Below are 18602 nucleotides of genomic sequence, written 5' to 3'. Positions count from 1 at the left end.
AGACAGCCATTTTGATTTCTTGCATTTCTTTTTCTTTGGGATGGTTTTAGTTGCTACCTCTTGTACAATGTTGCGAACCTCCGTCCATAGTTCTTCAGGCACTCTGTCTATCAGATCTAATTCCTTAAATCTATTTGTCACCTCCACTGTGTATTCGTCAGGGATATGATTTAGTTCATACCTGAGTGGCCTAGTGCTTTTCCCTACTTTCTTCAATTTAAGCCTAAATTTTGCAACAAGAAGCTCATGATCTGACCCACAATCAGCTCCTGGTCTTGTTTTTATTGACTGGATAGAACTTTTCCATCTTTGGCTGCAGAGCACATAGTCAATCTGATTTCTGTGTTGACCGTCTGGTGATGTCCATGTGTAGAGTCGTCTCTTGGGTTGCTGGAAAAGAGTGTTTGCTATGACCATTGTATTCTCTTGACAAAATTCTACCAGCCTGTGCCCTGCTTCATTTTGTACTCCAAGGCCAAACTTGCCTGTTATCCCAGTTATCTTTTGGCTTCCTACTTTAGCATTCCAATCCCCCATGATGATAAGCACATCATTTTTGGGCGTTGCTTCTAGAAGGTGTTGTAGGGCTTCATAGAACTGATCAACTTCATCCTCTTCAGCAGCAGTGGTTGGGGCGTAGACCTGGATCACTGTGATGTTGAATGGTTTGCCTTGGATTCGAACCGAGATCATTCTGTCATTTTGGGGATTGTATCCCAAGACTGCTTTTCCTACTCTCTTATTGATTATGAATGCTACTCCATTTCTTCTGCGAGATTCTTGTCCACAGTAGTATACCTGATGGTCATCTGAATTAAATTCACCCATTCCTGTCCATTTTAGTTCACTGATTCCTAAAATGTCGATGTTCAGTCTTCTCATTTCTTGTTTAACCACGTCCAGCTTGCCTTGATTCATGGATCTGACGTTCCAGGTTCCTATGGAATAAAAATCTTTACAGCATCGGACTGTCTTTTCGCCACCAGTTACTTCCACAACTGAGCGTCCTTTCGGCTTTGGCCCAGCCGCTTCATTCATTCTGGCGCTACTCGTACTAGCCGTCTGCTCATCCCCAGTAGCATATTGGACACCTTCCGACCTGAGGGGCTCATCTTCCAGCGTCATATCGTTATGCCTATTGGAACTGTCCATAGAGTTTTCATGGCAAAGATACTGGAGTGGTTTGCCATTGCCTTCTCCAGTGGATCACCTTTTGTCAGAGCTCTCAGCTATGACCTGTCCGTCTTGGGTGGCCCTGCACGGCATAGCTCATAGCTTCACTGAACTACGCAAGCCCCCTTGCCACAACAAGGCAGCGATCCTTGAAGGGGGAGTACAAAGTTAGCTTGGATTAGATTCATATATAGGTCTGGACAGGCTTTGAAGACTCAGCCACAGACCGTGATTAGTTCAGCACAGATGAGGCTGAATTTACTGGGCAGAGGAGAATCAGAGAGGTAACACAGAGGTAGGCAACCCAGAATAAACACAGAGAATAAAACTTAGCTAGCCGTGAACACAGTGTTTGGTGGAATCAGCCTTGCTGTATGTAATCTTTACGCTCTGTCACACAAAGGCAGGTAACACTGGCATAAGATTTCACCCCAACTGGATTTGGAATGGAACGCCACTTCAGGCAGACAATGTGTGCAATCATAGAGAAAAGCTGCTTGGACTCAGACTCTGAGACTAGGCTGGAGGGAGAGAAGGATTGGTCCCTGAGGTCAGCTGGCAGAGGGTAAGGCTTGCATTGCAGTTCTGAGTTTCATCTGTAAGCTTTGTGGCGGAAATGGTGTCCTAGAGGTTCATAAGGCAAGGCTAGGCGTTGTTTCAAGACAGCACTGCATACTTGATAGATTCACCCATTAAACTCTTGCTGTGCTTCCTGCTGTCATTAACTTCTCTGATGTGGGCTTAGACAGAGCACTCTTGAGGACACCCAGCCTCTAAAAGAGACTGCTGGATCAGTCAACGATATCCACTGTCCAGTGCTGAACATAAAGTTTCATTATACTGATCACAGATGCGTTTTGTCCAAAATTGTGTGCTGTGACCAGTAGTGGTTCTTTAGGGAGTCTCAGGCAGTGGCCTTTCCTGAGATGCTTTAACGGGAACTATCAAGGACTGAATGTGGAAATCCTGCTTCTTATTTTTAAAAAAGGGGTAAGTACTTCTTAGAGAACCAATACCCGGAAGAGAAAAGGAGTAAATTAGTTTATTTCTCCCTGCAGCAAAAATCTACAGTCCAGAAATATTACATTAAAATATTGGAGGAATTAAGATTTCATCCTCAATGGGTGGAAAAACAATTGTATGCAGAGAAATAGTGTAATAAATTTAGGGTCCAATGGCACTTTTAAGACCAACAAAGTTTTATCCAAGGTATGAGCTTTTGTGGGCACGTACACTTCCTCAGATACAATGATACCTGAGGAAGAGTGCATGCACACGAAAGCTCATACCTTGGATAAAACTTTGTTGATCTTAATGGTGCCACTGGACCCTAAATTTGTTCTGCTGCTTCATCCCAACATGGCTATCCACTTGAATCTAGTGTGTTAGGAAAATGGCTCCCAGCCTTGTTATAGGCTGATTCTGCCAAATACTGTGTTAACATCTAGCTACGCTTTATTATCTCTATGTACATTAATATCACACAAATACTACCAAGTGGGAACATGAATGTGACTCATGAACCTAAATAAGGAAATTAGTTGCTAGCCTTGTATAATTCATTTTTCTATATGTAAGGTTCATTCTCCATGTTGGGTAATATATGTCACTGTAAAAAGTGGCCGAGATTAAGCGAAGGCCACAGTTGATATGGCAGGAGGAGTGAAACAAGAATGCCTCAGCAGCGTCTGGCCCAGGGAATGTGCATGCCGGCTGGTGCGCATGGCATGGCATAAGGGGTAGGGTCATGAGAGCCTATTTAAGGCGCCTCATGGTGAAGCCCATCCTCTCCACTGGAGGGCCGCTGCCAAAACAGCTTCCCACCCAACCATCCTGTATTAAGCTCTTTGTTCTGTTCATGCTGTTTTGTCACAGCTGCTGTGTAAAGGGGAATGAGGGAGAGCTCTTGGTCCAGGAACCAGTTTGCATACTGGGACCCTGAGGTGTGGGGGGTCTCATTAAGACACCGGCTAGCACTGGGCATGGCCTGACCCAGCTGGGAAGGCCAGGGGCCTAGAGCCAAGAGGATGGCATGGTCAGATGAGGTGGGTGTCCAGTGACCATTGTACAGGCTTCCTCCCCAGGAAGGGTCTCTGGGTCAAGGGACCTACTCTTCTGGCTGGGAGGGTGATAAGATAAAGGTATCCCCTGTGCAAGCACTGAGTCAAGCACCGGGTGACGCCCTCCAGCGTTTTCATGGCAGACTCAATACGGGGTGGTTTGCCAGTGCCTTCCCCAGTCATTACCGTTTACCCCCCAGCAAGCTGGGTACTCATTTTACCAACCTCGGAAGGATGGAGGGCTGAGTCAACCTTGAGCTGGCTGCTGGGATCAAACTCCCAGCCTCATGAGCAGAGCTTCAGACTGCATGTCTGCTGCCTTACCACTCTGCACCACAAGAAGCTCTAGGGAGGGTGGTACCCCCTCTGTTTTTTGTTTGTGAATGGCTGGAAACTACTGATTACCTCCCCCCCCCCAGCTGCTGGAAGGGGATGGGGGGGCGAGGTTGCAAGATCCAGACAAGTTAACTGCCATGGAAGGGCAAAGACCTCAGTTGGAATCAACTCTCCAAGGCATACATTTTCCCAATCACTGACAAATCCCTTGGCCCCCAAAGCATCACCTCTTTGCTTCTGAGAGGGGGCTGCCATTTGGGAAGATTTGCACAGCAGTCTCTCTCTATAAGTTTGCGCTATGAAACTATCAAAACTTGAAGAAGGAGCTGTGACAGATAACCAATGCCTCTGTGAACAAATTAAATTGCGTTGCAATGATTACTTCAGTGTTTTTTTTTTAAAGGAGGGGGAGGCGGGCTTTGCGTGACTAGCCAGGCTGATTGGTTGTCCAGTTGATTGGCAGGCTTGAGGTGGGAGGGGGCGAGGGAAGTTTGTGGTATTTTCATTGCTCCTCAGCAAGAACCAGAAGTAGGTGAGGAATGCTGGAGGAGAAACAGTCCCGCTAGGAAAACTGAGTTTTTGGCTAGGTTTGAAATGACAATGGAACGCTACTAAACATAGCAATGGAATATTCAGTGCTGATTACTGATTTCTACCAGCTGTGCGGAATGGACCGGAGTTCCATCTGAGTTTTGCTTTCCTTTTCTCCAGCTGATTAAAGCCTGGGTTGGGCCAGTGGTATAAACTAAAGCACTCTTGTTGTAAGGCTAGTAGAGGATCCTAGACCTGTTGGATGAGGTTCTTTCTTTGTTTTGTTGCATTATTGTAGCTTGGTATTTCTTGTGAGCTTCTTTGGATCCCTTTGGAGAGAAAAGCGGCATATAATTACGGTCAACAAACAAATACAATTACAGCTGCAACTGAGGGGAAGCCTCATAGAATATAGCTGGCTTATGTATAAACACAATTGTTTTTCTTTGTCCAGAGTTTAATTACATGGAAAGTAGGCCTATTGAATGAAGTAGGACATTTGGTTCCTAATAAAAAGAAAGAAAGACCAGTGCAGAAACAGTCATATCGTTCCCAACAATCCCAGATTTTTTTTTAAATGGCAGGAGGTCAAATTTTTGTTTTGTTCGAAGAATGCATTTTACTCTGGGGATGGGCACAACCAGTATGGATTGGTTCAGTTCTCGACCATACCATGAACTAAAACGAATCAGGAGGTTTGTTCACAAATGAACAGGTTCGTGATTTGTGGCTCCACAAACCCTGTTGAAAGGGTCTGCAGCTGAGCTGCAGGAGGAGTTCACTCCATCTGGCTGGTTCATGAGCCAGTTCATGCCCATTCCTATTCACTACTACATAAATATTGTTGCTGTTTCAGAAGTTGGCATATGTCCACGTACAGTATCAAAGTGCCTATGTAACTTTAAAAGCCTTTCCACCATTATTGCAGGGTTGCTAGACCCCCTGGTAGGTGTGGTGAACCCCTGCTCCCAGCAAACTGTTCCCATGGCCCAGCTGTTTAGAACCCAAAACAACTGATTTGTGGGGCTCAGGCTGTCCTTGTGTTTCATCTGTTTGGGGCATGAACCTCAGAAACCTACTTTAGTTTGTATAAAAGCCAGATGGGTTCATGGTTCAGTTTGTGGTTTATCATGAACTGAACCACATTTTTGTGGTTTGTGCCCAATCTTGAGTTGAACATCCTTTTCAAATTACTGAAATGCATGAATTACTGAATAGCCAAACTGATTTATCACAAAAGGTATTTTCATTTAATTGACATGAGCAGTTTAAATTATTTATACTTCACTCTGTACTAATAAATGTTCTGTAGCACATCTTTCTTGAATAGTAACAAAATGTTCATGGCAATATAATACTTGAGTATAGATTCCTGCTGCGAATACTTCTAAAAATAGGAAGCTCAGCATATATTCACACTCATAAACCCCTTCCCTTTCATCGTAAATTCCTAATGCAGTCTCTGCTCTTTTTTCCTGTTTCTTTCATTTCATTCTTACCATTTTGGACCCTCCTGTCTACTGAAGCACACGCTGTTTTTTCTCTTTCTGCTGAAGGATTATTTCCCTCATTGTCTCCTCAGCTGTTCTTATATGTCATGAACAAGCTACTATTTGTTCACGATGTCAACAAGCCTAAAATCCTTGGTGCTTTCTCTCCATCATTCCTGCAGTTTAATCCTTTGATCCTGATTTGTGGAAAAGTAAAAGCTATTTTGTCAGAGCATCCATATTCAGCAGTTCACTGAGTGGTGACCAACCAACTAGGTTCAAGGGTCTGGGGCTCGGTGGTAGAATATCTGCCCTGCTTGTAGAAGGTTCCAGGTCCAATCTTCAGCATCACTAGTTTAAGGGGGGGGGGAAATCTGGTGACAAATTATATGAAAGACCTCTGCCCGAATGCTACTAATGAAGGACTAATTGTCTGATTCCATATAAGGCAGTTCTATGTGTACACGTGTACAACTAAGGTTTCATTAGAAGGAAGATTTTAAGTCTGGCATTCTATGCTAGAGGGGGGGGGGAAAGAAAAGAATGAAAGCAAAGCTCTAGGTTCAGTTTCTTTAGTAAAAAATAGCAGTTTGGTATTGATGTGTGAATGCAGCTTTCACCTTTGCTTAGCCCCCAAATCCTAATTCTTCAATTTGAACCAATAATTATCTATTTCAAAAATGTCTATGTTGGCCAGTTCAGGACCCAAAAGTGGAGTACATTTTGAGGATTTACACTGAGGACTACATTTTCAATTGCTGCCTATCATTTATTCCCTGATTTATAACTGGGTAGTTTCTGTAACCTTTGAGCAAGTCAGATCTATTTGTAGTTCTTGCTCCTTGCAGTGTTCTAGCCTTAATCATGTCATGATGAATCTTTTTATACATGTTACATTTGACCTCCTGAAAACCTGAAGAAAATGTATTTGCCATATTTGAAAGAATTAAATCATTGTATCACTTTTTAAAAGCTTTCATGGAAGTTCTCCTTAATGTTCTCATAACCATAATCACTGTGTATAAGATAATCACAATAAGTGTTCACTAAGTATGACAGCCCGGGTTGTATAGTGGCTAGAGAATCATACAGACACATGGGAAACCTTGGCTCGCTTAACCACTCTGCCCTTAAGTTGGCTGTGTGATCTTGGCCTAACGTTCTCTCTCTTAGCTTGTTGTTGTGACAGTAACATGGGAAAAGAGTCACATTGAGCTCTCTGGAAAAACAACAGGATAAAAATATAGTGGAGAATTCTATTTCACTGAGCTCAAGAATCACAGTGTTTCCTTGGGCTCAAGGACTTCCTTTCACAAAGCATGACTTTCTCAGCTCCCCCTTGAGGAAATTTCCTCTAAAATATCTCCTCTTGAGAGGATATGAGAGCTGAGAAAATCCTGCTATGTGGGTAGACGCCCGAAGAATGTTTCAGGGGTTTCTCAGTGGTAAAAAAAAAGTTGAGAAAGGCTGGTCTATACTGTGTCATCATACAATCTTCACTGCAGACTGATGTGGTGACTGATGTTGTCACTGGATTGTTGCTTCAGTGAGGCAGGAACAAAGAGGATGCTGAGGTGTCTTGTTCCACAGTATTTCAAAACACATTGTTTTCTATGACTCCTGCATCATCAACAAGATACACCCACGTCCCTGTGCTAGAGAGATGGGGAAACGACCACCTACATAAAATGCAAACTTGAACTAATACAGCCATTCCTTTGAGGAGGATTCTTCCTTGTTTATCACAACCTACAAATGTCCACTTCTCCTAAAGCCGAATAACAAGTGCTTTGTGAGCAATCGGGGAAAATGGCACACAAAAATATGAATATCAACACAGGAGGCTAGAAAAATATTTTCCAATGCAATGAAATTGTTAAAAAGATATCGGTGTATAACAGAAAACCAAATGAAGCCCAAGTCATATTCCATAAACAATTGAAGGATTATTTTGTACAACAGAAAAATATTAAGGTTACTATAGATTGTGTTCTCCAAAATAATGTGTAATCGGTCGATATCATAATCTTGTATTATTTAGTAAATACACAAAGATAGATCAAAACATTTGGTAATACCAGAACTCAGCAGTGGGTAAAATTGATTGCATGCACTTGGAGCATGAATAAAAGAGTTTATGATTTATTGACATTCTGCAGATTAATCTGAGGCCACACGGAGCAGTAAAGCGAAGTAGTAAATTTGATTTGTAGGAATTTTAAGAACAATTTGACAGGGAGAGAAAAAAAAGAATTTGATAGCACGTCATGACATAACAGAGTTTTCTTTCTGAACTTACTGAGATTTTGCAAAAAGGACAATATGTAAATGGTAAAGATAGTTTCACAATTAATTCTTTGAAGCAGGTCTATTATTGAATTTAATTTGTAGAGGAGAACATTAGCATCTAATGTATAGCACCAAAAACATCAATAATCTGCATTTGCCGTGCTTTACTGTCAAACTAATAATCAGATGTTAAGTAATGTATGCGGTTACAAATTGGTCATTCATCACTGATGTCTTTCTATTCAAAGTACCAGATGTTTCTCCATCGCTTTTTGATTTTATAAACCCAAGGCTAAATTTTTCATAATATGTCTGGTATTAATAGATGGAAACATTGGCTACATCATCATGTATAGAACCCAAACAAAGTGGCTCCTCTAAATTCTCCCTTGGGAATGTTGATGTTGAATATTTGCCAGCTGTCTTGCAGCTGGTCAAATATTTGATGTAAAAGAAATGTACAAAAAAACTCTTACCTGATGTTTTGAAGTTTGCATTTGACATTCTGTGATATTTGATTTCTTCATAGGTGATTGATATTTGATAGTTAAGAATGTAAGAGCTGAAGTCCAGCCATACTGCTATATGCAGCAACCAACCAGTTGCCTCATGAAAATCATCTTCCCTGTTCATGGCCCCTACGCAAAGATTTATTTGATCAATTTACGGGTCCTCTGTGGAGCCATGTCAAAACCTAGGCAAAGTAAGGATGAATTCTCAAATCCAAACAAAATTATCACTTTATGCAGCCCCCCCCCCCCAGTAAAGCAGAGCCACCTATTAAGCTGGAAGTCCCACCCACCCCTTTCTTTTGTATCTTCTTTTTAAAAAATTATATATATGTAATATATATATTATGTAATATATATGATATATATGATATAATACATGATATACATGATATAATACATAAACACAGGAACACATACACACACACAGTGACAAACAGAAAGACAGAGAGAATTCCCAGCACAGCAACAACAAATATAAGTAATAATTACTTTAAAAACACCACCACCCTCAGATCTCACTCACCTTCCTTTTATCGATGTAGCACATCGATGTAGCACATGTAGCACATGCTATGGGCCCTGCACTTCCAGGGGCCCCACCTTCACCACATGGATCAGGGCTATAGCCTCTCTCTTTCCCCTTTTCTCTCTTTAAGGACACTCAAAGTGACACCCTTTTCCACTTTGGGGGGTCCCTCTGCATCCAGTCTAGCTGCTCCCACCAAAACTCTACTAGGGCCCCGTTAATCCTGAAAGTGGCTCTGGTGCTACAGGCCCCGGAAACCCTTAAAGCACTCCTGATAAAGCCCTGTAGTAGAGTAATGTAAATGTATACATGAATTACAATTACTATTCTACATGAACCAGGCAAAAAAAAAAAAGTAATTGACTTTTCAATAAGTGTAATAGTATAATCTGTGGATTTAGCCTTTTTTCTGAAAACACAGTTCACTGATATTACACAAAGAAGTTCTAGTTGACAAGACATATAATAGCAGACATGTATTAGGTGAATTTCAATTAATACCATAATTGCTCTGGTGAATAACATAGCTTATTTTAGATCATCACTGAATTCAAATTGGGATGGCTTTAATTCAAAACCTGCGATTGCATTACATACCATTTTTTTTGTTGACTTTCTCTTGGGAATTTTCGGGTATACAGTATTTTTTGATAAGCGATCCAAGTCCAGCGAAAAAGTGTAGTTTCACTAGACTAATCCAATTTATATAAATTAATGGACATACAACAGTGCTTATTTATCAATGAAAGGAAGAGGAATGGCAGAAGTTGTGAAGTGGGAGGAATTACTTCAATGTGGGCAGTGAAGGAGTGACCTTTGAGGCACAAAAAAGGGAGATGGTGGGGGAAAGCCAATATAATATTTATGTTTTGGAATTACCTTCAGCTTGGGAGCAAAGAAAGGGGAAAAAACTGCTACAAACCACTCTGAGAAACCCCGCATATACTGCAACTGGAAAGCAAACTGAATATTGAATGAAGGAAAATCAAAGCAGAAAGAGAAATGAAACAGGGAGGCGCAGAATGGGAGGGTAAACCTGACAGAAATGCACGGAGAAAGTATTGGAGAACACCTTTGCATAAAAGGTTTTCATTGCCCACATTGCAAGCCAGATTTCCAAGTTAGGCCAAGTCCTGTTCTAGGCATGTGCAAGGAAAGCAAAATTCAAACTGTTTTCAATTTGGACCAAATCGATTTATCTGAAACACTTGCCATGTAGTTCTGATTCATCTGAACCAATTCTGCTGTTTTCAAATCAATTTGATTTGATACTTTGCAGCCAGATTGAATCAAAGTGCACATCTCTAGTTGTATCCATTCTATCTTCAGGCCTGTCAGCCAGTTATTTTTCTTTTGACAGACAACAATCCTTATCAATAGTTGCCTAGAAGGAAAGGCTAAAGGACAGAATCGAAACTTTCAGAGAAATAAAAAGTTTTAAACTTAGGTATCATCAGTTTGCAAGTGATTGCCATGTACAGACATGACTGTGAGTGAGTGTAGGGTAATGATTATTGAGGTAGCATTATTACGTGCAGTGGACCCACACCTGCTCAGGATCAAGCATGCTGTGCATGCCCTGGTTATAGATGTTTGTGGCATATAATCAGGAATGCCTGAGAAGCAACATTCCTGATCAGTAGGATGAAACTATGAATGTCGTTTGTAGACATGACTAGCCAGAGGAGCAGGCCCATCGTGACTGGAGAAGAGGGGGTTGAGAGGGGACATGCTTGCTTTTGAAGGAAAAAGGCTTGGATTGAAATTGGGTTGGAAGAGTCTGTCTTTAGGAAAGAGCTATGAAGATGAATGGAGGAGGAAAATATTCTGACAATAACAGTTACCAAGAATGGTTGAACTAAATTAAAAGGAGACATACTCAAATGATTTAGTCGTGATTTTTGATCTGAGCAGACAGACTATATTTGGTAGGGAGATCCAGGAGTTTGAACTTTACTAACTTTAGAATGAAGTAAGGAAACTGAGCAGTTTATATTGCCCAATATGCCCCTAACTCATCATAATCTCGTTTAAATGTACATGGGATGTATGTTGTTACATGTGGTAGGTGTTTTGGGAAAAGTAGATTGTAACTTTACCCTAGGAGAGAAAAGGTTTAGGGACTTGACAGATGGGACTAGGGTTTAAAAATGAAGTTTAGACTGCCCAGCCTTCGAGAAGGCTTCTTTTCCCACCAAGGTCTTTCTCCACCTTATTGCAACAAAGCTTTCTTTATTCCTTCACTGTAACCAGAAACACACTTATACACTTGACACGTGTATATTCAGCAGTGGGGAATTTGCTTAGTGAGAAGTGGTAACTTAATGAAATGGATCATTTGCCCATGTTAAGAAGAAGAAGAAGAAGAGTTGGTTCTTATATGCCACTTTTCCCTACCCAAAGGAGGCTCAAAGCGGCTTATATTCGCCTTCCCATTCCTCTCCCCACAACAGACACCCTGTGGGGTGGGTGAGGCTGAGAGAACGCTGATATCACTGCTCGGTCAGAACATCTTTATCAGTGCCGTGGTGAGCCCAAGGTCACCCAGCTGGTTTTTTTACCAACTCGCCAAGCCAAGCTACTAGTGCCCTACCTGGCCCTGGAACACTTAGCCACAGTGATCCATGCTACAGTCACCTCTAGACTGGACTTCTGTAACTTGCTCTATGCAGGCCTGCCCTTGGCCTTGATCTGGAAACTACAGCTAGTCCAAAATTTAGCAGCCAGGGTCCTCACAGCAACACATTTAGCCCATTCTCCATCAACTACAGTGGTTGCCAGTTGAATTCTGGATCAGGCTAAAGGTTCTGGTAATTAGCATTAAGGCTATATGTGGACAGGGCCCAGTGTACCTGAGGGACCACTTCCCTGCCTATGCCCATGAAACAGCTTTACACTCCACCACAACCAACTGGCTAATGATCCCTGGCCCTAAAGAAGCACACCTGGCTTCAACCAAGGCCAGATCCTTCTCTGTCCAGGCCCCCACCTGGTGGAATGAGTTCACAGAGGAGATCAGAACCCTGACAGAGCTAAAACAGTTCTACAGGGCCTGCAAAAATGAGCTCTTCCACCAGGCATTTGGTTGAGACCAGGTGACGAGCAACCAGGTGACAAGCCCCTGCTCCTTCCCTCCACCCATGCATTCTCCCCTGGACCTGTTTGCATCGTTATACTCTGTTACCTCTGTTATAGTTTAGTGTTAAAATTATTATTATCAAAAACTAAGTTACATGTACTGTTTTCTGTGTTTTATGTAAACCGCCCTGAGCCTCAGGGGTGGGTGGTATATAAATACAATAAAATAAATAAAAAATAAACAAATAGAATTGTATGAGGGGGAGAGTAATAAAATCAGTATAGATGAAAAAATACACAAGAGCAAATAGCCAAACAGATAGCCAAACACCAGAGCCAGCTTGGTGTAGTGGTTAGGAGTGCAGACTCCTAATCTGGCAAGCCGGGTTTGATTCCTCACTCCCCCCCCCCCACATGCAGCCAACTGGGTGACCTTGGGCTTGCCACAGCACTGATAAAGCTGTTATGTCTGAGTAGTAATATCAGGGCTCTCCCAGCCTCACCTACCTCACAGGGTGTCTGTTGTGGGGAGAGGAAAAGGAAGGCGACTGTAAGCCACTTTGACCGTTTATGCACTGGGAACTTTACTCCATACAGGAGGACAAATTGGGGGCAGATTGGGGGCAAATTGGGGGCAGATGAGGTGCACCAGGCCAAATGTTCCCCATATGGGTACAGCAAGAGGTGGGGCAACCTGCCACAACTCAAACTCCAGCCTGCAGCCCAGCACGAAACCTCCAGTACATAAACGGTCTTTGAGACTTCTTCGGGTAGAGAAAAGCAGCATATAAGAACCAACTCTTGTTCTTCTAAAAACTTTGTTACAATGGGGGCAAAGAATTTACTTGTACAGTAAGAACTTGGGCAACCACCCAATGTCTGGACCTGGGTTTAAATTTAAAAGGATGGCAGCAGACGGAGAAAAGGAATAAAGACAAATTGTTGTGGGAATTCATTTAAGAAGGAAAAGTTGGGAAAGTACGTGTGGGGAAAGGAGAGTATGAGCATGGAGCAGTCAGTGTCATGAGGTTAAGATTGATGTCACACTTATTAGAAACTTTTAACACCACATCAAGGTCAGGATGGGGAAAAGGGAGAGTGTAATAGTCTGGAAAGCAGAGATAATTGACCAGGCATAATTAGGCAGCTTAAGTACTCTGAAAAGAGTGCAGACAAAACAGAAACCAATCAAGAAGTTAATTTATATATAAAAAAGTGATTAGGTAAGTGGGCTGACTGGATCCAATAACATGAGACATAAATAGAAGTCTGTGAATAAGTGACCTTAATGAAATCTGGATGCTGAAGTGATAGGATTGCCTTCCGTGCAAGTATACCCCTAACCCATGCTGACTTGTGGAGAAATATTCATGCCTGACAGTTCATGGATCTTCTCCAAAGACTGTAGTGCATTGGTCTTTACTGCAGAACCTCTAGCTCCAAACCATAGGCTTTAAAATCTTTAACATGGCCGCTGTGCCGCCATGGACTAAATAAAGCACTAAGCGCTTTGTAGGAGGATTTAGGGTGGGATTAGTCCGTGATGAGGAAGGGGCCTGATTGGCCCCTTCCTCCGGACAGACCATCGACCGGGCCAATCAGCAGGCACTTTGCGCCTGCCGATTGGCCCGGCTGATTCCCGCCCTTCCAAAAGGAAGCAACTCCGAGCCACGTGGAGTGCGGCTTGCAGTTGCTTCCTTGCCGGCGGCCTGACGCGGTGAGAGGAGCAAAGCGCCTCTCGGCGCGTCAGGCCAACGGCCAAGGGAGCCCCCAGCAGCCGCGCTCCGCCTGACTGCCAGGGGCTCCCTAATCTAGTGCCTGCTGTATTAGTTGCAGCGGGCTTGATTACTAGTCCTGAGAATAAAATGAGTCTCTTGACCAGAAAAAGAAATCATAAAATGGTTTTATGGATTAGCTCTGGAAGTTAAACAGACATGGAATTATGTCTCTTTTCCAGTTGTTTGTGGTTTCTGCTTGTTAATTTCTTTTTCGAATTCAAGGCAGTGGGAAAACCAAGGACTGAACACCTCAGCGGATATAAAATCGACAGGGAATTTTACTGGTCAGCCAAGTTATAGATAGATTTGGCCACCCAATCTGTATTTCCAATGTGTTGTTTACAGGAATTGCTTTGTCAGTTTACAGAGGTATGGGAATGTTGTTGATGGTAGTCATTCTATGACTCTGTACAAGTTACAGTGGTTCCTGCATGTGTTCTGTTCTGATCTATTATTTCCTCATTTTCTAAGCCAATGCTTGAAGTCAGTCATGAACCAGTTTAGGGTGAACAAGCTGAAACTTAATCCTGACAAGACAGAGATTCTCTGGGTCAGTAGAAAAGCAGACCAGGGACTTGGGATCTCCCCTGTCTTAGATGGAGTTATACTACTCTCCCATCCTCCCAAACAGCAGACATCTTAGAAAAGCAAGTGAATGCTGTGGTTTGGACTGCATTTGCCCAGCTTCAGCTAGTGCACCACTGTGCCCGTTCCTGGTTCAGCCTGATCTAACCACAGTAATTTATTATGTCTTAGATACATATAGACTGCCCTATTGCAATGAAGAAGAAGAAGAGTTGGTTCTTATATGCCGCTTTCCCCTACCCGAAGGAGGCTCAAAGCGGCTTACAGTCACCTTCCCATTCCTCTTCCCACAACAGACACCCTGTGAGGCTCAATGTGCTCTACTTAGGGCTGCCCTCCCATAATGTTAAGAAGCTGCTGAATTTTTTTTTTCAGGATTTGAGGTACCTGGAAGTGATGTCAGCTGGGCACACCTCTCTGCCATGCCCTTGGAAGTGACATGTCACTGGAAGTGACATCGCCCAGCCATTCCCTGTGATCAGGCCACTCCCACTCCACACACACACAGAAATCCTGCTGAACTCTAAATTTTAAAATAAAAAAACCTCTCTCCAAAAAGCTCTCACTTGGCTTCAGGTTGCAAAGCATCACTAATAAAATGACAAGCTTGTCATACTTGTGTGTGCAGTATGCTAAATTACAACATTTGTTCATGTCTTACCAGAAGCAGGAAGCCAGCACACCAAATCTTTGCCTTCAGTGGAACAGCCAGAATCTTGCATAGCAGAGATCTACACACGTGGGGTGGATAGAGTGTGAGCTTTCCCCTTGCCTGATCATTTTGATTTCCTTCAGCTTAGCTTCCCCATGCCTGAGATACTGAGAACTGGGGTGCTTCATAACGGGCCCTTGATTCCTCCAGTAATTCACCAGCCAGCCAAGATGATTTAGCAAGCATCTTCAGTGTGCAAATGATACAAATGTCTCATGAGATGAAAATATTGCATCACTGCAGAGGATGTTGGTGTGAATACCAGCAAGCATCTTTAGTTTGCAAGCAAAACAGAAGTCTCATGAGGAGATAATATTGCATCTTCGCAGAAGATGCTGTGAGAACACTGAATATAGTTTATGACAACTGAGATGTGAAGGGGATCTACACTTTTAAAGAAATTCTCACATCTTGATGAGTTCCTTGACTTCTCAGTAAATTGAAGCCTTTCAGGTGCAGCGCAAGTCAGACCTTTCACTTGACTATCTACAAAGAAATAAGTAGCAGCAAAGCAACCCCAGATACCCTGTGCATTCGGTGTGTGTACAGAGCCCGAGTTCCCTAAGGGAGATGATGAAGAAGAAGAAGAAGAAGAGTTGGTTCTTATATGCCGCTTTTCCCTACCCGAAGGAGTCTCATAGCGGCTTACAGTCGCCTTCCCATTCCTCTCCCCACAACAGACACCCTGTGGGGTAGGTGAAGCTGAGAGAGCCCTGATATTACTGCTTGGTCTGAACAGCTTTATCAGTGCCATGGTGAGCCCAAGGTTACACAGCTGGCTGCACGTGGGGGAGCACAGAATCGAACCTGGCATGCCAGATTAGAAGCCACCTCTCTGAACCACTACATCAGAAACTGCATCTTTCTCTCTTGTGTCCACGCACCATTTTTGGGAAACAGGTGGATTTCTGTACCTTCTGCTTGTTCTATGTTGTTCAGGGCCTGAGATGAGAGGATGACTCTGGCTTTTATGAATGTACCAAACCAGGAAACAGGGTAGTAAAAGGTTTTCTATCAAATTGTAGTAAGAAGCAGATTAATTGTGCAAACCAACTGGTGATTAAAGAGACAATGGGATGGAGGATAGATTCAAATGAGTAGCCATGTTGGTCTCAAGTAGCACAATAAAATCAGAGTCCAGTAGCACCTTTAAGACCAACAATGACAGCTTTGTTGCTTTGCTGGGAAACAAGCCTTCTGTAAGTAAATCTAAGACCTTGCAATTTCTGCTCTCTGACAAAGACCCAGAGGTAACCATTTTAGTTGCCAGAGTTTTAACTAAGATGCTTTTATAATATGCTGCCTACCTTGTATTTTATCTTTTATAGTTTATTTAATCATTTTAAGATCTGTTTGGTTATGTAACCCCATTTTACTATTTTGTTGAAATTTTAAACCCTACTTTTATATGTCTTATACATATTTTATGCCAATAAAAGGTTACTGATTGACTAATCAACAAATATTTATTCAAGGCGTGAGCTTTAATGTCATGTAAGAAGATCATAGGGTGCTTGCACTCAAAAGCTTCATGCCTTGAATAAATCGTTGTTGGTCTTAAATGTGCTACTGGACTCTGATTTTATGGGATGGAGGAGACATCGCTATTTCATTTTACGAAGTAGGCAGCCCTCTCGCCCACCTGTCATTACGCAGCAACTGGTATGGGAGGAGCTTTAGCTGTAACACATGATGGTGCTGAACATTTCAGAGCTGAAGATTTCAGTTTCCAAGAACAGCTCAAAATCAAGATGGATGACTGCACAGGTACCAAGGATAGCCGTGTTGGTCTGCAGAGCTAGCTTCAAGTCCAGTAGGGAGACCAACAAGATTTGAGGAAGGAGGTAAACGCTCTGAAGAGTCAACGCACCGTGAAAGGCACCCTGACTCTCCAACCTCAAAAAACTTGCTGCTCTCTCAGGTGCTGCTGGACTTGAACATTGAACTGGAGTTGAGCTTGAAGTGATCCAAGACAGGCCATGTCGTGGCAGTCCCGATGACTACACTATTGAGGCAATTAGATCACACTGACATTTTGCCCTTGGTCTTTCCCCACCAGTCTTCCATCCCTTCAAATTTGCATTTGAGGATAGTTTATCCACTCTCTCCCCACCCATTTCTGCTTTGTGCATGAGCTGATGCCCTGCAGCAGTCTCAAGAAGTCCAACCGCACTTAAAAAGACTGCCTGACACTCATACCCCAATTAACTGTCATGGTTTCTCTCTTTCACTATTCATCCCTATGGATCGGTTGCCCCCTTTTCACCCTGAGCTCATTAATCTATAGGTGATTTCCCCTGTCCCCCGCCCCATTTCCCAAAAGTAGGTTGATCTCAAATCCAGCAGTGCTTGTTTGCTTCCCCTGTTCCTGGATCCAGGCAAACTTTTTTTTGGGGGGCCGGGTGGGGGTGGACTCCTGGGCAGTAGATGGGCACTGGAGATGCAGACAGCATCTGCCGCCATCTTCCTTGCCCTGCTGTGGTCTTGACACTCTCTCCCCAAGCTCCACCTCTCCTCCTCCCTCCCGCTCATCTTTCAGAAGAATGCCTGCAGAATGAATCAGTGTCCCCGGGGGGGGGGGCTGCGGCTTCTGCCGCTGTTCCCATCATGTGGCTGCAGCAGGTGGGCATGCAGAAACTGTAACTGACCAAAGGGTTCCTGCAGGGAACGTGAATATCAGGGGATTCAGTGAGAATGGACTGACCCACCTTGCCAGGCATGCCTTTTCATCCTTCCAAATCGTCTATCCTATCTAGGTGCCATCAGGTTTTCTCAGATTTGCTAAAAAAAAAAAAGAAAGAAAGATCAGAATGATGCTAAAATGGTGCCCTAGAGCAGAGGTAGTCAACCTGTGGTCCTCCAGATGTTCATGGACTACAATTCCCATGAGCCCCTGCCAGCGTTTTCTGGCAGAGGCTCATGGGAATTGTAGTCCATGAACATCTGGAGGACCACAGGTTGACTACCCCTGCCCTAGAGTGTGAGTGAAATAACGAGAGCAACGATTGGCTGTTGCTGTTGGCCCTCCTAATGGAAATGACCGTTGGGTTCAGCACAGGGACCTCCCAGTGCTGAAATGTGTTGCTGCTAGCATGCAAATTGAATAAAAATACCTGTAATCCTCAAAGTGGAGACAAAGGTTGGCATTCTGGGGAACAGGCTTTCTTGCAAATTCATTTGGCAAAGAAAATAAAAAAATTGTGAGACTCCAGTTTTAAAAGGAAGAGTGTGTGTGGAGAAGAACTGGAACAGCACTGGGATGTTTGCAAAGCTGTCTGAACATGGCTGGGGAGGAGAAGGAAGAACAGTGACACCAGGGGATGAAAATGGCACTTATAGGCAGTGCTGTACCCAACAAACGTCTGCCAGCTTTGGAACAGGATTTCAGGCCAGCTAGGAATCAAAGCATGGCTGGATTCTTTGCAAAATGTTTGTCATGGGTGCTTATTGCTGCTTCTTCAGCAGCCCCAGCTTCCTCTTGCACACTTTGGAACATGCCTCTCATAGAACCATTGAGTTGGAAGAGGCCATA

At 43.2% G+C, this 18602-nt stretch overlaps 1 long non-coding RNA gene across 2 annotated transcripts; it reads right to left on the bottom strand.

Moving 5' to 3' along the window:
- Nucleotides 1-3789: 3789 nt before the first annotated feature.
- LOC143844421 (uncharacterized) lies at nucleotides 3790-17900 on the bottom strand. Of its 2 annotated transcripts, none has more exons than XR_013233989.1 (3): nucleotides 17779-17900; nucleotides 8356-8517; nucleotides 3790-4429 (listed from the first exon to the last, which is right to left on the bottom strand). It is a non-coding gene; the product is annotated as an uncharacterized LOC143844421 (long non-coding RNA). The 2 variants fall into 2 exon arrangements; XR_013233981.1 differs by having other exon boundaries at nucleotides 8356-8573; nucleotides 17779-17886.
- Between the last annotated feature and the right edge of the window lie 702 nt (nucleotides 17901-18602).

This window comes from Paroedura picta, chromosome 1 (assembly GCF_049243985.1).
Source record: "Paroedura picta isolate Pp20150507F chromosome 1, Ppicta_v3.0, whole genome shotgun sequence".
Lineage (NCBI taxonomy): Eukaryota > Metazoa > Chordata > Lepidosauria > Squamata > Gekkonidae > Paroedura > Paroedura picta.
This window is presented reverse-complemented; position numbering and strand designations above follow the sequence as displayed.